This window comes from Schistocerca cancellata, chromosome 4, assembly GCF_023864275.1.
Source record: "Schistocerca cancellata isolate TAMUIC-IGC-003103 chromosome 4, iqSchCanc2.1, whole genome shotgun sequence".
Classification (NCBI taxonomy): Eukaryota; Metazoa; Arthropoda; class Insecta; order Orthoptera; family Acrididae; genus Schistocerca; species Schistocerca cancellata.
The window spans coordinates 141545042-141570021 of record NC_064629.1 but is presented as its reverse complement, the minus strand read 5'-3'; positions in this window follow the sequence as shown (position 1 = coordinate 141570021).

Here is a 24980-nt window from a genome sequence, read left to right as displayed (position 1 = left end):
CCATTGAACTGATTGACCCGTAGTAATTCACCAGTAAGTAGATAGCTTCCTGTGTACCTGAAACATGAAACAATATTGGAGCTTTCTCATACACAAAACACTTGTTCTATATTACATTTTTAAAAACACAAGAATTGGGAAATAGGCAACAACTGAAGAAACCAGAGTGCCTTATTGAAATTATGCTGTCTTAAATAAATGAGTCAAAGTATTATACAGAGGCTATTAATTCTGTAGACCATGAACACTGTAGAAGAGCAATGGAGGAAGAAAAGGCTTCATTGCTCTTCTCCAGTGTTCATGGTCTACAGAATTAATAGCCTCTGTATAATTCTTTGGCTCATTTATGTCAGCCAGCACAATTACAGTAAGGCACTCTGGTTTCTTCAGTCGTTGCCTATTTCTCAATTCTCTTTCACTACTATTTTCTTTTGTTGAAGTCAATTGTTTATATTAATCTCTCAGCTGTGTACTATATCTATGTCTTTGGTTGGTGTCATAAAATAAAGTACATGAGTCTTATTATAGCAGCTATGTCGTGTGTATGCTTTATGTAGTGTACTTTAGTTCTTTCCTGAAGTTTCAGCAAGCAGGTTATGGGCCCAGTACACAATTCAAGAAAGCAATTGGGTATTACAATTTTACATTTCGTGACATGAGAAATGTTTTAGCGTGTGTTGTGTGCTATGCATAGTTCATATTGTATATAAGAGAACTACTGCTGCACATTCCTCTTGTGGAATTTTTGTGGTTGTTTTAAGGGACTGTTTTAAGGGACTGCAATGGATTTTCATGGTATAGAGAAGCTGTGTGGTGCTCAAAATTGGACTATTTTGAGGTTCGCAGTTCGAAATTTGTGCGTCAGACAGGGCATACGAAGTGTGTATTGCCTTTGCCAGTGGATGCAACATCAGCACAAATAGATGTGTGTAATGCTGCACTTAAAACATGGGACAAATCTGACAGTGCAGCAAATCAGATTATTGTTAGAAATGTGGAAGCAAAAGTCATGGCATTGTTGGTTGCATGTGAGATTGCACGGGACAAGCTACATGGCATGTTTGAATGGAAAACAAAGCAAGCTGCATATTCTATTCAGTCAGAATTCCTCAATTTTTACATGAGTTCAGGTGATGACATGGTGACACATCTCACTAACTTTGAAAACTTGGTTCTTCAAATGCAGCAACACAAAATGAAACCTGATGAATCATTGTTAATGGTTCAACTACTTGAACACTGCCTGACAGTTATGAAAGTCTGCGACAGTCATGGTGTACAAGATCTGAAGATCAACAAACACTAAAACATTTGATGGTCATGTTAACTTCTGATGACAGTCGTTGTGCTTGTTGGAGGGAGAAATGAGACAAGGTAGTTGCACTTTTTGTTATCAAAGCAAACATTAAAAATGCAGACTGCACCATTATGTGGAATGTTACTTCGTCAAACAAATACAAAAAGTCTACAAACAAAAAGAAGCTCAATGTTTCAGTTGTGGTGAATTTTGCCATATTAAAAAAAAATATGTCCAAATGGAAAACAAAAGCAAAAAAAATCACCCACAACCAAAATAAAAGTGATTTGTCTAACCAGGCTTTCATTGGTGAAGTAATAAGTGCAGAATATGGCGAGGGCTCGAGGATTGCTGATTGTGGAGTGACGGATCACATGCTAAGAAAATTGAGTGGTATACATCATTTACTAAGTTTGCAACACCACTGCATATCTGCATGGGCAAATATTTGACTATGAATGCACTAGGAAAAGGGACTATTTATTTTGAAGCTTTTGTCAATGGAAAATGGAAGTTATGCCACATGGAAAATGTTTTGTACACTCCAGAAGGGTGAAGAAATCTCTTTTCTGTATCATCTGATATGGACAAGGAATTGGACTTTTATTCATTGAAAAATCAAGTGTGAGTTCCGAAAAAATGGCATTGTAAATGCATGTGGCATACGTAGTGGCAACTTATTGAAGATGTTGATTCAAGTGACAAAACAAATTCAGCCTTGTGATCCTGAGGTAAGTCTTGCATCAAAGGACTCTCCGAAAATTTGGCATGAACATTTGGGTCATCAAAATAAATTTCATGTCCAACAATTCTTGAAGCAGTGTGGTGTTGAAATTGAAGATGTTGGTGAAGAATTTTGTATGGCATGTGTTATGGGGAAGCAGCATCACAGCAATTTTCAGTTACAACAGCAGCGTGCCACACAACCTGGAGAAGTGATTCATGCTGATCTGTGTGGACCTATGGAGTGTAAATCGCTGGGAGGAGCAGAATATTTTCTTTGCTTCACTTGTGACTTTTCAAGATTACGCATGATATATTTTCCTAAGCAGAAGTCTGAGACTGCAGAGAAGATTGCAGAAATGGTGAGCATTGCGAAGAATTTTTGTGGTCAACTACAAAAAGTATTTCAATGTGACAGTGGACGAGAATTTGATAATACTAAAGTTAGAGATTTGATGAAATTAAATGGCATACAATTCATCATCAAAAATTCTTATACTCCAGAGCCGAATGGATGTGCTGAGTGCACTAACAGAACAGTTGTGGAACTGGCTTGAACCGTGTTGCAAGCTCAGGGCCTGCCTTTGTTTTTGTGGGCAGAAGCAGTAAAAACACCTGTTTATGTGTTAAACAAAACTGGTACAAGTCATGTGGATGGCAAAACACCTTATGAGGTATTCACTGGAAAGACGATACAGCTAAATAAACTTCATATTTGTAGAATGAAGTGTTTAGTTCATATTCTGAAGGAAAAGGTAAAGAAATGGGATCCAAAGGGAAAACCAGGAATCTTTGTTGGTTATTCCGATGGCATTGATGGCTTTTGAGTGTGGATTGAATCAGAAAAACGGATTATTCGGAGTAAGGATTCCGGCCGGTGTGGTCGAGCGGTTCTAGCGTCTTCAGTCTGGAACCGTGTGACCGCTACAGTCGCAGATTTGAATCCTGCCTTGGACATGGAGGTGTGTGATGTCCTTAGGTTAATTAGGTTTAAGTAGATCTAAGTTCTAGGGGACTGATGACCTCAGTTGTTGAGTCTCATAATACTCAGAGCCATTTGATTCATTTTTGGAGTCAGGATGTTGTTTCTGAACCTGAGAAAACAGGTAGGACGATGGTGTTACTCCCAAGTGAAGCAAGCAATGGAGGATTGAAGAATCATGAAGACGTAAGTGTGTTTAAGGACCTACAAAAGAAAGTTATAGTGAAAGAGAATTGAGAAATAAGCAACAACTGAAGAAACCAGAGTGCCATATTGAAATTATGCTGGCTGAAATAAATGAGCCAAAGAATTATACAGCGGCAATTAATTCTGTAGACCATGAACACTGGAGAAATGCTATGGAGGAAGAAATGCCTTCATTGAAGGAAAATGTTACGTGGACTTTGGAACCTCTGCCACCAGACCATAAGCCCATTACAAATCGTTCGGTTTATAGAATGAAGCATAAGGCTGATGGTAAAATTGACTATAATGAAACATTCAGTCCTGCTGCTAGATACAATACAATTAGAGCAATTTTGGGTGTTTCTGCCAGTGAGCAACTTCAGTTGGCACAATTTGATGTAAAATCTGCTTTTTTGAATGATTCTTAAAAGAAGAGATGTATATGGAGCAGCCTGAGGTATTTAGTGATGGACCAAATTGGGTACGCAAACTTCATGAAAGTTTATGTGGACTAAAACTATCTCCAAGGTGCTGGAACCAACAGTTCAAGGAATTCCTAATAATTCTTGGGCTTGCGGAAAGGAAGGCAGACCTGTGTTTGTTCTATTGAGAAAACTGCAAAGTCAAGATGATGGTAGTTCAGCATGTTGATGATGGATTAATATCTGCAAGTAAGAAGAAGAATATTGAAGTTTTCCTAAAGGAAATTCAACATGAGTTACAAATTACTGCTGAGCCAGTAGGGTATTTCTTAAATATTAATGTTGCATGTCATGATAATGGATCAATAGAGATTAATCAAGAAAGTTATGGTAAATATATTCTTCGACAGTTTAACGTGACAGAGGGATGTCCTGTGACAACTCCAATTGAGCAGTATCTGCAGCCAAAGGAGTTAACCAGTGATAAACAAACTAATTCTCCATATGAAGAAGCATTTGGCTGTCTTATGCATTTATCTGTTGGTACAAGGCCCGATATAGTATTTGCAGTGAGCTATGTGTCAAAAATTTTAGAGAATCCTTGAGAAAATCACTGGTCTGTGGTAAAAAGGTTCAGTGTCATTGGGTATAAAATGTGATGCCAGCCATGCAAACAGAAGGTTATAGATATATACTGATGCTGATTATGCCAGAGATCCAGCAACCTGACGCTCAGTTAGTGGAGTGGTTGCAAGATTTTGTGAAGGAGCAGTTACCTGGGCTAGTAGGCAGCAACATTGCATATCAATATCAACAACATAATCAGAGTATGTGGCTGCCAATGAAGGGGCAAGAGAAGGAATATGGATATCTAAGCTCTATGAAGAAATTTCACCACTGGAGAGTGTTCCTGTTCTTCTTGTTGATAATGCAAGAACTATTAAACTGGCCAAAAATTCTGAGTTTTACAAGAGGTCAAAGCATATTGATGTTCATATGCACTACATCTGTGAGAAAATTCTAGAAGGCTAGCTAGCCACTGAGCATGAACCAGGCAATCAGAAAGCTGCAGATATTCCCACCAAACAATTGCCACATGTTCAGCTTAAATATTTAAGATCATTATTTGGAATGTGTTAAGTACTGCATTCAGCAAGAAAAACATTTAAGGGAAGTGTTGAAGTGAAAGGTTTATATTAATCTCTCTTCTGTGTACTATGTCTTTGGTTGGTGTCATATAATAAAATACATGTGTCTTGTTACAGCAACTATGTCATGCGTATGCCTTATGTTGTGCCCTTTAGTTCTTTCTTGAAGTTTCTACAATACTATACGCAGTACCTGTAATATGTTAGAAATTTGAAAAATTTCCAACCCACACATTAAATTTAAACTACTGTTGGTATCTGGTGTCACGGTACCATGCAGATTTTAATCTATCCACAATAATGAGTTTTGAAAATTTGCTGCTTTATATCTTTAGAAATTTTCCTTGTCTGTAATCATGTCGGAGTATACAAACACTAGATTTTCAGTTTTTGTAGCAAATCTTTGGCAAACGTTCTCCTATAGTCTAGTTGCTGCAGATCCAAGTGAAACAATATCGTAAAGTCATAAACCTACCACCCCTCCAACAAAATATGGTTCAGTAAAGACATTTATATTTTTACATATACTAATTTCTAAATATCTCGGGAAACTTTCAGGGAATAAATTATAATGACAACCAAGCACCTTGAAAATTACAAATAAGCCTAGGGAATGACAAGCTGCAATAACACAGACTGCTCTTTTGTTGCTAGCCTTTAGAGATGGGATGGGGGTTTGACCAGAAGCAGAGAACATTCCAGCTGGATAAACAGGCCCGTTCACAAACTGGCTTTACCTGGTGCCAACATCAAACCCAACATTGTTTGTTAGCACACAAGCAAAGCCACCGAACTGCAGGAAAGTAAGGAAGGTGAGACAGAAAGGGAAAGGGGCTCCTCTGAGTGTTTGTGAGAGAGACAAATAAAGAGGGAGAGAGAGAGAGAGAGAGAGAGAGAGAGAGAGAGAGAGAGAGAGAGAGAGGAGAGAACATATTGAAACAAATGAAACAAACAGAATTCCAATTATTTACATGCCTGTATAGCTATAGTCTCCAGAGTTTTGTTCAAAGTCAAGGTGCTAAGTGAAATACTGTTAATGGTGGGTACAGCCTATAGTTCCATATTACATGAAATATCACACTGTTTAAGATGTGAGATTTTGAAATTGTATCATCGCTGGCATGTAGTGACAGCAATATTGATTTTAATTAAAAAGGTACCACCTTAAATACAAAGCGTTTTTCTTAACATATGACTAGTTTCAATAATTAAAGCACTTCCCTCTGACATAAAATACTTCCCTATCTGTACCCTGTCAATGTGAAATGTAGTATAATATGCATATCATACTATAATTCACATTTATTTGCTTCTGTCATGTGAAAGACATATATCTTCTCCAGGAAGCAATGTAATGCAAGCTTCCTTTTCAGGTAAGCAGTTCATATAAATCAGTTCACCTTTACCTCAACAGCTCAACATGCCCCCAATGTCCATCTGGCATGTGTTGTGTTGGGGTTGTGTTGATGTTTACGCATGAAACCATACAAAATCCAGCAAAGTACAAGCCCTTCTTTAATGTGACAAGGCATTTACTTAACCATCGAGAACAGCATTGTTTGCTTATAGTTGTCAGTGCTAGCAGACATGCAACACTGCATGAAATAACTGGAGAAATGTTTGTGGGATGTACAACAAACTTATCTGTTAGGACGGCGCAGCAAAATTTTGTGTTAATGGATTATGGTGACAGACGAGCAACCCGAGTGCCTTTGCTAATAGTATAACATCAACTGGAGTGCCTCTCCTTGGCTTGTGACCACATCAGATTATTGGAAAACTATGATCTGATCAGATGAGTCCCAGTTTCAGTTGGTAAGGGCTGATGGTAGTGTTGGAGTGTGGCATAGCTCCCACAGAAACAATGGATCCAAGTTGTCAACAAGGCACTGTGCAACCTGGAGGTGACTCGATAATTCTGTGGGCTGTGTTTACATGTAATGTATTGGGTCCTCTGGTACAACTGAACGGATCATTCACTGTAAATGGTTATGTTTGGCTAGTTGGAGGTCATTTTCTGCCATTTGTGGTCGAATTTTTATGGGTAACAATGCACCATGTCATTGGGCCACAATTGTTCACAAATGGTTTGAAGAATATTCTGGACAATTTGAGCAAATGATTTGGCCACTCCAATGCCTCAACATTAATCCAATCAAAGATTTATGGGACATCTCTGAGAGGTCAGACCACGCATAAAGTCCTGCACAGGCAACATTCTCACAATTATGGATGGCTATAGAGGCAGCATGGCTCAATATTTCTGCAGCAGACTTCCTATGAGTTCTTGAGTTCTATGTCATGTTGAGTTGCTGCACTACGCAGGGCAAAAGGAGGTCCAACATAGTATTAGGAGGTATCCTATGACTTTTGTCACCTCAGAATAATTAGCTTCTCACAGTATGGGCTCAGGAATATCTTTTTGAAACACAATGCAGCTGAAAGTTTCATTTGGACTATAGAGCCTCACAGGAACAATCCACAGGCACTGAACTACATATCTACATTTTTCACTTAATACTTTTGCCTGAAACATGATAAGTAGGCTTTTATAGGATAGTTGATATCTATCTTCAAGCATTTGTCAGGTCAGGTTTTACAGTATTTCCATTATGTAATTTTAGAAAACATTTTAATGGAGAATAGAACAGTGATCTTCATGGAGCACCTTAAAATTTAAATTAAAACAGTTTTGATCATAACTGAACATTTTCTAACAAATTTCAACCAGTTTAAGTCAAATAGCAATCACCTTCAGATACAATAAAATGGTTACAAGGTATATTTCCTTCTATATCTGAATTGTATTTATGTATCAGTGTATGTGGTCTTTAGATGGTCACTTTTTGACTGAAATCAGTTGCAGTCTTTTAATAAATGCTATATTCTGATCAAAACGGTTCAAAGTTTGATTTTAAGAACTTGTTTTCTCTCTTGTAAGTCAAAAATATCTGCCACACCCTGCCCCCCCCCCCCCCCCCTCCCACCACCAATCCCGCCAAAAATCTGCTGTTTTAGGGTAAGTAGACTGCACAGAAGAAAATGACAATTAAGAGCCACACTGCACATACTGGTTCGTTTGAAAAATCAGTCACCTAACCATAATTTTTTTTCCTACTTTACAAATATTATAATTCATTTGTACAAAGGCTCAGATTCTATCCCAGGTCACTTGCTCACTAGGCAGACATGCTACCACTTCACCACCTCGGCACAGTGAGTTTACCCAACTGCGTGGACAACCCTGCAAGCCTCCCTCCTCAAGCCTAATTCCTGTTCACTCCTCAACCACCTTGGTGTTCCTAGTTTAGGGGGAATACTAAATGGGCTGGGGCATGATACAGAACTGGGACTGAGGAGGGAGGCATGCCAGGGTTGGGTGAGCAGCTGTGCAAAAGCACTGTACCAGTGTGGCATAGCGGCAAGTACATCTGCATAATGAGGAGCAGACCAAGGTTCGAATCCCGACCTCAGTACAAATTTTCATTTGTCACTTCAGTATGTATGTGTACACCATAGATGTGAATCTCGACTGAGATGCTGGTGGTAGTGGCCATGTGTGTATGTGGTGTGCTTGCTTGTGCGAGAGTGGTTGTATGTGTTTACTTTGCTGAAGAACGCTTTGGCCAACAGCTATAATGTGTAACAGACTTTCTGTTGTGCCTGTCTGAAACTTGATGGGTCATCTTAATGTGGTGCATGAGTTTGTGTGTGCATGTTGTCTGATTCCATTGAGGGCCTAATCGGCCGAACGCTCACTTTCTGACAGTCTTTTTGCTGTGCCTATCTGCAGCTAAGCATCTCCACTATAAGGTGAGCACTGACTATCTTTTTCATAATATTATTGCATTCCATCATGGATATTCCACTGATTAAAGAACAACAATTATTCGCATCAACATTTCCACATATATTTTATAAGAAAATAAAAATTAGCACACCACCTGGGTTGTGGGAAATCTTTTTGGTAATATTAATAAACTATATTAGACATAGAATTATTAAGCTATGTAAAAAAGTGAAACATCTGTTATTATCTTTGATTGAACATTGTTTTGAATACTGTTATGTACCAAACTGTGGAGGGAGATTCTCTTCAGTAGGACTACATCAAAGTTGTCTTTCATTTGCACTACAATATTTAAAGGTCTTGACTGCAATATGTGAAGGCTTCACAGTATATGAATTCCATAAGTGAAGCAGGATGTATAATCATGTAGCCATAACTGCTGATTTATGGTGGTTTACATAATCTATAGCATAATGTTCATTTCAGTCCCTTCCATCCATTATAATGATACAATTTTCACAAATTTTTATTTAGCAGTCAATGATACATAGCTCTACCAGTAACAGTGATATGTGAGTATACTGTAGCCATTTTGAAAATTTAAATTTACAACGGTGGTGGCCATTTCTTGCAGTTTTATTTCTATGTCTGTCAAAAGAGAAGTTATGTTATGTGTTAAGGATGAGTATGGAGTTTCAACTATAGGATGAATTACTGTACAATGTGTAGCCTTTCACTGTTTAGGAGTACTTAGTTAGTCTGCAACACACACATATAATGGATAAATAATTATCTCATACAATTTATATAATTTCATGAAATACTGAAAGTAGTGTTTAATTAATGTTATGAATAAGATACCTGTAACAGTCTGGTGTTAAATGATATTGCCCCTACACCACTATCACCTACTTGTATTTTGAAGCTCCTACTCATGTCAAATCTGGTTTTCTGTGATAAATTTGAGTTTATGCAATCTTGCAATAGCCAGTGCTAGTTGCGAGCTTCCTAAGAGTGATGGAGGAAACAGTATGGCATCTATAATGTTTGAGGCTGTGTCCAACACTTTTACGGACTGCAATAAATCAAGGAAACTACTAGGTAAGTGTTTACATTTTGTTTAAACCACTGGAAAATATATTACATAAGGATTCCAGTCATATTATTAAAAATCAGGAAAGGTGTTTTGAAGAAATGTCATGAGTATATTTGTGTTGAATGAACTGTGTTCCCAAAATCACCCATCAAATGGCTACTGATACTACCACTAGGCGATATGAGAATGAATTGTTTTAATTTTTTAACCAATCAGTCTCATAGTTACTTCTGTCTGGCTGTCCAGAAAAAAAGAAATGGGAATGTTGAGAGCATTGAAGATGTATGAAGTACCCAGATCAACAATATGAGAGTACATTGAAAGATGTGCAAAAGGACAAACTGAAAAGGAAACTACAGTTGTAACACAGAAACCTGGAAGGAAAAATGATAATTAGTATAAAGCATCGTGGGAGAGGAGTCCGCCATTCGGGGAAGTTTGGCTGCCGAGGGCAAGTATTTATTGCATTCAACACCACATTGGGCGACTTGTACGTTGGGGATGGGGATGAAATGATGATGAGGACAACATAACACCCAGTCCCTGAGTGGAGAAAAATCTCCTGTGCCAGCTGGGAATCAAACCAAGGCCCCTTCTTAATGCAATTTCGCTGTGCTGGCCACTCAGTTAATGGGGGCAGACACTTGGAAGGAAACGTGTGCTGACATGTGAGGCAGAGAAAGATCTGATCTAGTACTATACAGACGTGGAAAAGGATGTTTTTGGTTTGACATGTAAGGACTTAAAGCAGATCGTGTTTGAGCTTGCCTTAAAGAACAATCTGCCTCACCTCTCTTCTAAACCAGCAAATATGGCAGATTAAAAGTGGATGAACTTATTTTTTAGCAGAAGTTGTTCCCAATTAAAAGCAGGAACACCACAATCATTGACAAGAGCTAGAAACTTGGGCTTTACTCAAGACAATGTAAAGCCATTTTTCTGTATTCTAAAAGCAAAGTTGCTAAAATCAAGTTCAACCCTACCAGAACATTTAATGTACATAAAACTGAACTCACAACTGTCCAAAGCAAAAATGTGAAACTTATTTGTGTGAAAGGAAAATTGGCAATTTACAAACAGTCATTGGCAGAGAGGGGATATCTGACCACCGGTATGTCAGGTGCCAGCTAGTATGTCACTCCAATATTTTGCCCATGTCTGCAATACACCTCATAGCATGGATAGGATGCAGCTTCTAGATATTGCTTTCATGAAGCCATTTAAAACTTTATATTCAAGAAATTGGTCCTTGTAATGACTCAGTATTTACTGAATCTGACTGTATTCATGAACTGAATGATAACCAACCAAAGCCTATTTCTGAAGATCAATGTAGGCCTTAACTACTTGCAAATACAGTCACAGTTGATCTAGGACTTAGGCCTGTATCACATTGCACTGACAGCCAGGTTCAGTCTATTGGTGAAGATCAACCTCAAATTATGTCACATTCCACATCTGTTGCCATCACTATATCCTATAAACTTTCCCAAGGATGTAAAAGCTGTACCAAAATTTCAACCAGTGTCTCAAAAATGAAAGGTTCTGAGAGTATGGTGTTGACTAGTTTTTCTTATAAGAAAAAGTTGGAAACGTTTTATGCTTCTAAAGGCACAAACAGTTCAAATGAGGCTTCAAGATATGGAGCAACATGAAAGAGTAATGCCACCTGTTGTACTGTGACAGGAACGGTTGCGGGGTTGCAGCTAACAAAAACGCGGCAGGACGGAATGGGAGTGGCACGTGAACAGAGAAGATGTATGAATGGGAATGGAAGGACAAACACGATGACAGACAACCAAGCAAGACACCAAGATCAAGAACAAAGTAGTAAGCAATGTGGTCACAAGAGATAAACTCACATAATCAAAGCAATGCCCACACGTAAATGGGAAGTAAGCACACACAACATTAACACGATGTCTGTAAGCGAGATATCAACTGACTCAAGCCGAATACCAGCCTGCCTCACAGAGTGAAAGGAAGCCACCTAAATACACAACAGGTTATGTTGCTATTGGCCGCTGGGACCATGGGCTCCACAGTGGTGCACTCATGTTAGAGTCTGGCCAGGAACACGCACAGCCACAGCTCACAGTGCAACTGCTGCAGAGACCTCTAGTGGTCATCGAGTTAAATGCCATCTGGCATGGGTTCTAAGCCCATGGCGCTCGGTACCAGACCACCAACACTAAGAGGAAATTTAAAAGAAAGTATAAAATCTCTAGTTCTGACAATGATGTGGCTAACGAACCTTCACAAGTAGACATCAAAGATGATAACAATCTGGATCTTGATGACGATTCTGTGGATGCTATCTGTGCAGTTTTCCATAAGAAGTTTTCCGTTAATTTCAGAGGAGAACAATGGCTTATGTGCTATTTGTGTTTCAACTGGAATCATAAATTTTGTGATGCAGTGAATAGTCAATGGAGATGGTACACATGTTATTTCTGTCTGAATAACTAGCTCTTAAATTTGTTTTATGTAATGTTGACATAAATAAGCTCATCTGATTATGGAACCATGTATTAATTTTCCAATAAATTCTAAGGTTTTGTCTTATTTTTTATTTAAATCCACTTACAAAAGCTAACTGAAAATGTGCTATTCCATTTTCAGACAGGTTCTCCTATTGTCTGGTGAGCAAAAGTAGGAATGGGTGTTCACAATATTTAGAATCCAATCTTGAAAAATTTTTGGTTATTAAGGTTTCCTAGTTTATTCAAACTAGCATAGCTTAAGAAGGAATTCGGCTAATGCAAGCCAAAAGAGGATAATTTATAGAAACATGCATTCAGTTTTTGAGCGCTATTTCACTAAACAGGAGACTGATAAAGAGAGTAATGATTATGGTAGACAATATTTGAGGCTTAATACACTTTTAAATCATCTTTCTTCTTGATTTTACTGTGAATCATAGTGACTATTTCCAGTCAGACAGCTACCTGAATGATGTTTAGTTTCTGTCACTTCTTCCCTGACAAACTATGTAGAAATAATTTGCCAGAGAATTGCTACTGAATTGCATTATGGATATTTTATTGTAAGACCACAATAACATTGTTTCCAGATATTAAATTTATAAACTAGGCTGTGAATGGTAACATTGCAGTTCCAAGCAAGATGATTTATTTTGCAGGTTCTAATAATACAACAGAAAACAGCAACAACTAAAAAAGATCACTATAGTTTAATGTCTAACAACATAAAAGTCACTGGATTTGCATGCTAGGCAGGACAAAAAGAAAGGAGGAATGAGCATTTGCCTCACTGAAAGGACTATCTCGACAGACCCTGAAAGTTAGTTAGATAAGCCTAAACTAGGTTAGAATGGCTGGCATATGAACTGCACCTCTACTAAATATGAATCCAGTGATGTGACCACAGTACTACAGATCTCAATTCAGCTTGAAATAAATCAAGTGGCAGTCGACCAAATACCCAGTCTGATAAAACAAAAGTGAAGCACCCAGAGAATATGGTCAAATGTAAATGTAATTTCATATGTGCAAACACCATTGGCAGGTATGTAAGTGATTAGAGTTGTAGTTCTCTGTAACAGGCAGAAAGGCCAACAGAGTGCATTACTTTTGTCACATTTAGTGTTGTTACCTAGGCTGCTAGGACATATATGGGGAGTGAACAGCATCAAATGTTTAGTTATTTCTGTGAAGGACATGGAGATGCCATTTACATAAGACAGAATTATTAACACCTGACAGAGTTAGAATGTGATCGCATTGTGGGTTCTCATCCAGCCAGCTCAGTAAGCTGAACATTGTCCAGATTTGTGGGGCATTTGGATGTGGCAATGGGCCATTGTTGGACTACATGGGAGTGTAAGGGAAAGCGTACTCATCATCAAGATTCCTGTCAACCACATGTGACCACCACAAAGGAGTATCACCATGTCGTACATGAAGCACTTCATAACCCTGTCACATTTGCATCTTCCATTTGAGAACAAACAAGAGCCTACCTACAACATCCTGTGTTATCCTGCATCATTGATCAGAGACTAGTAGCAGCTGGATTAGGCAATTACTGTCCCAGTTTTAGGCTATCAGTAAACATCACAACACAAACAGCTGCATTTGGAATGATGCTGTGCACAGCAAGACTGGAGTACTGATGAATGGCATTGCATTGTGTTCAACAATGAATTGTGGTTCTGCACTAACCTAGATGATCACTGTTACTGAGTATGGTGGCAACCTGGAGAGAGGTCACTTTCTTTTGATGTTTTATAGAGCCACAGCAGTGTTATTCGTGGCATCACAGTCTGGAGAGCCATTAGTTATGACTTCTGGTTACAGCTGGTAGTCAGTGAGGGACTTCTGATGTCACAATATTTCATCAAGAACTTACTGCCTCTTCATATGTTACTTATCAGGCAACACTATTGTGGTGCCAGTTTTCAACAGGACACTCATCACTCACACATGGAACATGTCTCTATGAACTGTCTGCATGATGTTGAGGTAGGCTACTCTTTAGGTCAGCAAGATTCCAGATCTCTCCCCAACGAACAACTGTGGGATCAGCTCGGACATCAGTTCCATACCAGTTCCAGTATCAACGATACCAAAGGGACAGTTAAACTGTTGTCCAGCCCTCCCGAGGAGATGATATAACAGGTATTATGCACTGTTCTAAACATAGTCATACATGCAGGGCAGAAGAGATATAACATCATACTGATTAGTGAGCTCATACTGCCAAGTTCCATATCAATTTGAACTCATATTGTAATATATGAAATAATGGCACATACTGTATCGATCCATGAAGTATCATTTTGTTTCTTTCTCCCATTCTGTGTGCTTTACACTTTTTGTTAGGTAGTGTCTACTGTTTCCAAATTTACAAAGCAATGGGCCACGTGTTTTGATAAATAATCTTACATTTTTTGCACTCATGTCACACAGAATTATATCTTAAGAATAAAAGTGTTTAATACTTTAATGCTAATGGTGAATATAATATGACATGATCACAAACTGTCATTTTGTTGGTGTCTCTTCACAACATATATTCACTAATGACATCTGTCTTAAGTAATCCATCACTGTTTGAAATGGACATTAATACTTAGATCTTCATCACCACAGGAAACAGTACAACTTTATTACTAACAGATAAAGCTTTCAATAGCTCAGAAATGTTTGAAATATGCTGCCATAAAACTATTTCACCACTTACACCAGAACAACAGGTATATCAAGTGTCAATATAAACTTAAATTGTTTCTTCTCCTTCTATTCTAGAAATGAATACCTATTTACAAACTAGAACCACCTTAGATGAGAAGAGAAATATGAATTTGGTGTTGCAATACCTTGCTGTTGTTAACTTAAACATGCCATACAGACATATAAATTTTTACTAAATGACAAGGCTGAAATGGAGATAAAATGAACCAAATATTGCTGAATAAGGCCTTGTTACAAGTTTCAGATATTTAAACTGGCCTAAGATTATCTTAGGTTTTCTGGAAATTTCTGACATTATCAACTCAGCTGAATATTGGATCAAATGATTGTACAGCTTTCTGAAATGCACACTTGAAACACTTTATGAAATTTCCTTCTTCATAGCATTAAAAGTAATCATAACGTGCACTAGAAGAGAAAGTAGGAGGTACAAGAACATATTTCTCATTTCTCAGAGTCCAGGATATATGAAGTTGGTAAGTCAAGAGACTAAAAACTGAAGGAGCATTTGTGATTGAAATAAATAAAAAAATTAACAGCCTGTCATTGCCTGAGGAGACATCAAACATATATCTGAAAAGTAACTAGCAATTTAAATTAAATTATACACTTAATGTTGAAAATAACTAATTTCAGAAAAAAGCTTACTACATGAAAGTCACAATCCCTAACACCATCACAGTAGATATTATGTAAACCTGATTAAGTAACACTGTAAATTGTTACTTTTCATTGTGGTCATACATGTGATGAATAACTACTACGTACGAGGGTCTGTTGATAAGACAGGTAAATCTCCATGAAAGAATGAAACATTTTTGTTGAGCTTTCATGACTGATAAGCCTTATTATTCCAAGGATTGTATAAAGAAATTCAACAATGTGTAGTGTGCAGTACATTGTTGACATCTGTCTAAATTGGTCAGTATGTCGACTATAATTAAAAATGGAGAACACTGAGTTTTGTTCTGTTACTAAACACTTCCATTTGACGAGATGGACTGCCACACAAATCAAAACGGGATTGGATGAAGCCATGAAGTTTCTGCACCATCATAATTTAATTTTGGATTAATGATTTTAAATGTGGTCGAATAAGCACTGAATATGAAGTACGCTCCTGCCGTCTAATGGATGTCGCAACAAAGGAAGACATTGATAAAATCCATTATATGGTAATGCAAGAACAACAACTAAAAATATGTAAGCTTTCTGAGCTTTTAGGCATCTAAACTGAGCAAGTGCATAATGTTCTGTACAGAGAATTGCCTATGATGAAGCTGTGAGTGAAGTGGAATCTTCAATAGTTCACAGTTGAACAAAATTGCATTTGGCACAACATCTCAACGCAAAGTCTGGTAATGTCTGCAAGACTTTTTGTGTTGATTTGTGACTGTTTATGTATCCTGCATCCCACATTACACACCAGAGTCAAAACAACAAATAAAGGCTGGTGAAAGTGCGTCAAAAAAGGCAAAGACAATTTTGACAGCTTGTATGATGATCGCCACTGTTTTATGGGATTCCTAAGGAATAATCCTTTTAGATTGATTGGAAAAAGGCGTTGCCATAACTAGACTGTATTATGATTCATTGTTGGACCATTTGAGTCTTGTAGAGGCTAAAAAAAAAAAAAAAAAAAAAAAAAAAAAGCAAGGTTGGCATGCTTATTAGTGGTGTTTAACCAGGATAATGCACCATCCAACACATCAGTGGTAACGATGGCACAAATGCATGAATTGGGCTTTGACATAGTTCCTCATCCACCCTGTTCACCAGAGTTAGCCTCAAGTGACTTGTTCCTATTCCTTAACTTGACCCTTTGGCTTGCTAGGAAGAAATTGTTGTCAACTGAAGAAGTGATAGTTGTCGTCAATGAGTAATTTGTAGATTCTGACAAAACATATTTTTATTATGGAATGAAAAAGCTGGAGGATCACTGGACCAAGTGTATATCCATCAAAGAAAAGTAAGTGCAGAAGTAAAGTGAGTTGTTTATAAAACAAACATTTTTTCTCAATATTTTACCAGAAATACCAAAACACCATCTTAGATTCTTCTCATATTTTCTAACATGATGAAGTCATTTAGGATATAGTGCTACATCCTTCTTATCACATCATTTTGGAACAGTTCTATAGTTCAGATGACAGCCCTTTGACATATCCTCAAATGTGGATCCTACACTTGTATAATGGTCCTGTTGGGTTGTTAAAACGTAAACAGAAGTAGATGTACCTTAACCTTTACTAACAGGAGTTCCTTGTGAAGTATATCTCACAGTGCCCTTACCCTCTGCGTTCCTCATGATACACTATCCTGTAGGAATATGTTAAGTATCGTAAACAACATTGTTTCTTCAGCAGGCTGGTTTTAATATTTGGCAGTTATTTTGTTTTCCACATTTACCTTTTTTACTTGTACACAGCAGTTTACCTCACTAACACTTAGCATTTTTTATGAGAATAATAGTCTCCAGTTATCATTTGCCGTGATGATGTGTAAATTATATCTGAGGCTCCAAGTAAACAGGTGCAACTGAAGAACTATTGAACACTGTAGTCTCTGCTGATCCAGTGCTTTCTCAATCACTCATTGTTTATGACTGCACACCAAAGATTAATCTTATTACATTTTTTTAAATTATAAAACTGAAGAAAATGTCAAACTACACTGCTGAAATGCTTCTAAAATATGACTAACTTGACTGCACATCTTGCTGTATCTTATTATTTTAATGTTAACTTTGGCATGACAAGCATATAGGGCCCACACTCACTATGAAACTGAAATATCTACACTACTGGCCATTAAAATTGCTGCACCAAGAAGAAATGCAGATGATTAACGGGTATTCATTGGACAAATATATTATACTAGAACTGACATGTGATTACATTTTCACGCAGATGGTGCATAGATCCTGAGAAATCATCACCCAGAACAACCGCCTCTGGCCATAATAATGGCCTTGATATGCCTGGGCATTCAGTCTAACAGAGTTTGGATGGCATGTACAGGTACAGCTGCCCATGCAGCTTCAACATGATACCACAGTTCATCAAGAGTAGTGGCTGGCGTATTGTGACGAGCAAGTTCCTCAGCCACCAATGACCAGACATTTTCAATTGGTGAGAGATCTGGAGAATGTGCTGGCCAGGACAGCAGTCGACATTTTCAGTATCCAGAAAGGCCTGTACAGGACCTGCAACATGCGGTCGTACATTATCCTGCTGAAATGTAGGGTTTCGCAGGGATCGGATGGAGGGTAGAGCCATGGGTCGCAACACATCTGAAATGTAACATCCACTGTTCAAAGTGCCTTCAATGCGAACAAGAGGTGACTGAGACATGTAACCAATGGCACCCCATACCATCACGCCTGGTGATATGCTAGTAGGGCTATGACGAATACACATTTCCAATGTGCGTTCACCGCGATGTCGCCAAACATGGATGAAAACATCATGATGCTGTAAACAGAACCAGGATTTGTCTGAGAAAATGATGTTTTTCCATTCGTGCACCCAGGTTCGTCATTGAGTACACCATCACAGGCACTCCTGTCTGTGATACAGCGTCAAGGGTAATCGCAGCCACAGTCTCCGAGCTGGTAGTCCATGCTGATGCAAACATCATCAAAATGATCGTGCAGATGGTTGTTGTCTTGCAAACGTCCCCATCTATTGACTCTGGGATCGAGACATGGCTGCATGATCCGTTACAGCCATGCAGATAAGATACCTGTCATCTCGACTGCTAGTAATACGAGGACACTGGGATCCAGCACGGCATTTTGTATTACCCTCCTGAACCCCACCGACTCCATATTCTGCCAACCTTTATCAAAGTCAGAAACATAATGGTATGCATGTCTCCCTACACGAGGCATCACAACAACGTTTCACCAGGCAACACCACTCAACTGTTGTTTGTGTATGAGAAACTGATCGGAAACTTTCCTCATGTCACCACATTGTAGGTGTCACCACTGGCACCAACCTTGTGTGAATGCTCTGAAAAGCTAATCATTTGCATATCACACCATCTTCTTCCTGTCAAATAAATTTCGAGTCTGTAGCAATTTTAATGGTCAGTAGTGTAGTACATCAAGTCTTTATCAGTATGAGCATGGTGAGGCAACATTTGCCATATCCTTCATCAAGGAAACCAACATTATATCCACAGCAAGAACCTCACTCCATCACTTAAAATCCGATCCCAAGCTTATGATCCTACAAGCCAACAAAAGCTCCACCTCTCTAGTTATGAACTGCAGGGATAACCTAGCAGAGGGGTTCCACCAGCTGTCTGATACACACACCTAAACACCCTGTCACAAAGAGTCTATTCCAGAAATCCAGCATGATCACTAGTCCCTCCTTATATCCTCAAGTCCATCCCAGAGGCTCTCCCTTGGGTCTGTCTCTCTCCTCAACACCACCACTTCCCACACTGCTTTCTGAAGTCCATAAACCCAACCACACAGGATGCCCTATAACCACACTGAGGGCACCTCTCCTCTTGTGCAGCACTACATGCAGCCTATAACCTGTAACCTAACCTCTAATATTAGACACTAACCACATCCACTGCCGACTCTGCACAGTTCCTTTTCCTTTACCACTCAGAGCCCAGCTCATCTCCACCAATGCCACCTCCTTCTACATTAACGTCCCCAATTACAATGGCCCTGCTACCATTAAGCATTTAACTTTACCAATGCCAAACCAACTCCAAACCTACAATCTGCTTTCCGGTCACTGTGAACAATTTTATTCTCACCCACAATTATTACTCCTTTGAAGAGATCAACTACAAATGAACCTATTGTACAGCAATGGGCAACCACACAAGTAAGCATCCTATGCCAAGCTATTCACAGGCTATCAAGGGGAGTTCTTCCTAACCACCCAGAATCTAAAAACAATCACCTGGTTCAGATTAACTGATGGCATTTTTGTGATCTGGACCAAGGGTGAAAAAACCCTGTTCACATGCTTCCAGAATCTCAATACCACCTCTCCAGTCATTTCACCTGGTCCTCCTCAATGCAACATGCCAACTTCCTTGATGTCGACCTTCACCTAAAGGATACATCAGTACCTCTGTGTCCATCAGATGTGTCAACCGCAAACAATACCTCCAATCTAACAGCTGACATCCATTTCGTATCAAGAAGTCCTTTCCGTACAGCTTCAGTACCAATGGTCATCACATCTTTAGTGTCATACAGTCCCTCTCCAAATATGCCAAGAATCTCACTGAGGCCTTCACAGACTGAAATTGATCTCTCAAACTCACCCAGAAACAGATCTCCCATACGTTGTCTCTCCACTTACCTAACATCTCTCACATATCCACTGTATATGAGGATGGATCCCATAGCGGAAATAACCATCTACAACTTAAGCACATCAAAATAAATTAACTAACAGACAACAGATTCAGTAGGGTTTAAAGTAGTATTAGTAGTTGGGTAACTCATTAAGAGATTTTTTTGTAATTTTTTTATTGGCAGACATAGTTGTTGCACTAAAAGAATTAAGTACTAGAAATACATAGTTAATAAATATATTGCTATTGAAGGAAATGTGATTTGTGTGCCCTATTTTAGTTTTTAAGGTATTAGACTGTAATTATGAAGAAAAAAATATCCACTGTCTGGCCATAATGGAGAGCTATCCTCGAGGCTCAATACCCTTAAGGGCTGGAGCAAGTGTTCTGAATACCTCTAGCCATGACTGGAAAGGAGAAATAGCCTACCTACTATACTCACCACCCCTTCTACAGTGGTATCCTGCTGCCCGCCAACCCTATGCAATATCTCTGCCCATCGCTACTCTGTCCCTTGTCCCAAACCCTTGCATCAAGGATCATATCCCTGCAATAGACCTAAATGCAAAACCTATCCAATAAATCCTCCTACTACAACCTACTTCAGTCCTGTCACAGGCATCTTCTACATCATAAAAGAAAGGACTACTTGTAGAAGCAGCCATGACATCTACAAACTATGCTGCAACCACTCTGCAGCTATCTGCATGGGTGTGAAACTACCAAGCTGTCTGCATGAATGGCCACCTCCAGTCTGTGGATAAGGTGCAGCTGGATCACTTAGTTGCTGAGTATTCTGCTCAGTATGATGTTCTTTACTTTAATGACTACTTCACAGCTGGCACCATCTGAATTATTTCCACCTACCCCAGCTTTTTGGACCTGTGGAGCATAACCTCCCCCTAAAACATATCCCGTTTCCACGTAAACTCCATGGCATCAGTCTCCAGTAGTCCCTGTCCTAAACCTAGCCATTAACTTCTACGCTTCCACTCCGATACTGCACATGCTTACTAATCCACCAATGCAGCTTCCAGTCTTTTCCCCTTCCCTATTTCTCTCCATACCCTTCCCTCTCACTCTCCCCCACCCCTGACGAATCACAGCCACAAAACACTACACCTAGCAGCCCTATCCTGTCCCCAGCACATTCCTGTACTCTCCTACAGGTAGCCAAGTGTCTTTCCCCAACCTTTCCTTGCAATCCCTCCTCCTCCCCAGTCTGTGCCTTCCCCTAATCCTCACCATCCACACACAACAGACACAGTTGCAGTCATGTCCCTGCACCTGGAGACAGTGGCCATGGGTTTGTGAGTTGTGGTAGTGTGCCTGTTTTTTATTTCAGAAGATGGACTCAGTCTGAAAGCTTAATATTTTAGCAGTCTTTTCCATTGTTCTTGTGTGTCACTAAGTGACTCCTCTATGTACATACTTTTCTTTATCAATGTTTCCTTTCCCAATGGCTTCCTTGCTCAACAGATCTAGCAGCTATATAGTTTGTGGTGCTGTAGTGCTAACAAGAAGAGACTCAGACATTTTACGTATCACTCCATGTAAAGCACTAATGGATCCTGAGTCTCAGCGCTTAAAGAGTAGAGTAGTCATTTGTTCATTGGGAACAGTTCGAAAAATATATAATGTCCACATAGCAGGTTGTGATACTTTATACACTATGCAGCTGAACTCAACTAAAAATTTTCTTCTCATTACATTTAATAATTTGTTTTGCCTGGGCTCTGTTGCATACTGGTTCATACTTAGACTGTCCATTAATCAGTAAACAGAAGAAACCTTGCACACGATAGAAGAAAACTGCATTTGAAAACATTGCGAACAGTAGTGTCAAAATACTGTAGAATTTTATCATGAAGACAATATGTTGTGACTTGGCAAGACAGCCAAACCACTATGACCGGTAGCCGAAAGGCACGCGTTTAAGCTCACGCAGGATGGCGTGAGGTCTGGAACAGGACAAGGTCTTTATAGTAGCAAAAATAGTTAGTAGCATCTGGAATACTTAACTTTAATTCATAATTGGTGAACATCGGTCTGACGGTACAGGCATCACAATATAAATAGCAATTGGTAAAGGCGCCTTGCTAGGTCGTAGCAAATGACGTAGCTGAAGGCTATGCTAACTATCGTCTCGACAAATGAGAGCGTAATTTGTCAGTGAACCATCTCTAGCAAAGTTGGCTGTACAACTGGGGCGAGTGCTAGGAAGTCTCTCTAGACCTGCCGAGTGGCGGCGCTCGGTCTGCAATCACTGATAGTGGCGACACACAGGTCCGACGTATACTAGCAGACCGCTGCCAATTTAAAGGCTACCACCTAGGAAGTGTAGTGTCTGGCAGTGACACCACACAATACAATACACTTGCCACATGCACTTTATTATTCTGTATCAGAAGAACCAGAAAAAACCAGTTTTCTTCTATTTTAACATATTATTATGATATTAATCTTAAATTGGCAATTATTACTTACAACAAATTTGGCAGAACTACTGCATTATTGTAAATAGTTAAGGATCCTGAATTAATAGACAATGTCTTAAGTTTTGTCAGTATTCTATAAATTAAATGAAATCTTAAAATTTTGGTACTAATTTGATTTCAGATAGTGATAGTAGTAAACTATGTTGTGAGACATAAGACAGTGTTTTCATAACTTCAAACAGCTCATTTAAAATACATTTCAGAGCACTGTAACCTGTCCAGATAAATGAGCATGTTAAAGCACTCACTTCCAGGTCACATGAAGGCACATCAGTTAAATGTCAAATCCACGTCCCTCATAGACTAATAATGGGGTTTATGGGCTATTCTGGCTATGATTTTTAGCCAGTTTCCATACTTTACCTTGTATATAAAACCATTTAAGAAGATAGGGCAGACTAACAGTAGCTTCGCAACACATTTACTCTCTCATATGAAGTTTGGTATGAGGAACCAGTAATACTTTTGGGAAAAAATTGGCAGCATTCTTAAATATAAATATAGTATGAAAGGTACTGGTAGCACTTATTTTAAGCAAATTTGCCTACTCTAGGACAGAAGGAGGGAAATGCACAGCCCTAAAAATATCTGAGAGAGTCCTTTGTGAATTAAATGTGCTGGCAGCTAATGAAAGACTGAAATAGACATTAAACTCATTTTTCGCTTGGAATCTTCTCCTATACCACATATAACTGAGATTGAAGTAAAGATTGACTTATGTAAATGATGAGCATATGGCAATATTTCAACTATACAAACCTACTTCTCTTTCTACATAATTGGAAATGGTCACCAATATACTCCCAGAACATGCAATTATCTACAAAATACTTCTTCAAGAACCATCTAAAAGATAATCTGAGTGAACCCTCATGTTATGTCACAGGAGCCATTCATAGTCAGAACACGTCTGGTGCCAGGACGTCATATGATGTACAAAAAAATTCCTACACATTTAGAAGAAAATCAATGTAGTGGGAATTCCTCTGTGGTATACAATGGGTTTTTATGGATAAACAAGAATATCTCTGTTACTTTCAAACTACAGTGAGTTGAGAACAAATACAATGAGTGAATAAATGTGCTGCAAGGATGTGTTTAAAATTCCCTATTGCTTAACAGATGCCTCGAAAATGTATATGTGTTGTCGTCGCATTTAATTCCAATTACTTCCTTTTGTGTAGAGAATACTTTTTGCCTAAGTGGAGAGTTATCCTAGGATATACTGTTTAATCACTAACATTGGACATGAAAAGCAATGGGCCCATAATAGAACTCTTTGGATTAATCAGTGTAATTTCCCCCCATGAAGGTGATATGGTGTCCCTCTTTGCAATTTCAATACAAAAAATAACCAAAATTGCAAAATATCTTTATGACTTGATCATGTCTAGTTTTGGGTTTTTATTCATAACCCATCCTCAAATCATCCATCCAATCAGAATAAATGTTACCCCAGACACCAAAAATTACTTACATTCTGTTTGCACAGGAGTACAATGAAAGTGGTCACAAAACTGGATACACGTTTCATGATCATTTGCACTGTATTCCATTTTGCTAATAATTGTCCTGATTTTTTGCTGTGTGGAATAATATTTGTTCTGCTTGGATGGATGATGTGAGAATGAGTTATGAATAAAAACCTAAAACTGGTAATCACCAAGTAATAAAAAGTGCATTTTGCAACTTCAGCTGTTTGTCATATGGAAATGGTATCACAGGTTGCTGGAAACCTGTGTCCCTCTTTGTATTACCCACAAGCCTAGTGTAACATTTTTCATCCTGATTCATAAATAGTAACTAAATCTGGCATGTGCTGAACAAGCTATCCCATAAAAACTTAATTTCTCTTACTGCACATTGTGATTGAACAATAAAATGTCTTTAACAAGTCAGAGACAATTCCAACTGATGACCCTTTAGCATTTAAAAATTTTACTATCTGTTAAGTGAAGATATTATCAGCTTTATCAGTAGAGTGATTCTTTTGAGATCCCAACTGTGATTTTGTAAGTATCCCATTACTATTCAGGTGGATGACAACAATTAAGAAAGTTATGTAAGAGGTGAGAGTTGTCAATATTTAGTAACATCTGTGAAGTCAGCTTTCTTATAAAATATGCCCAACAATGGTGTACATTAACCTGCCTGAGAAAGTTCACTCTGAGCTAATCAAATAACTGCAGCCTCATACCTGAATTATGTATACATTACACAATGGATCAGAAACATATGATTATACAAAGAGAAAACACTCACCAAATGAAACAACCACACTGACG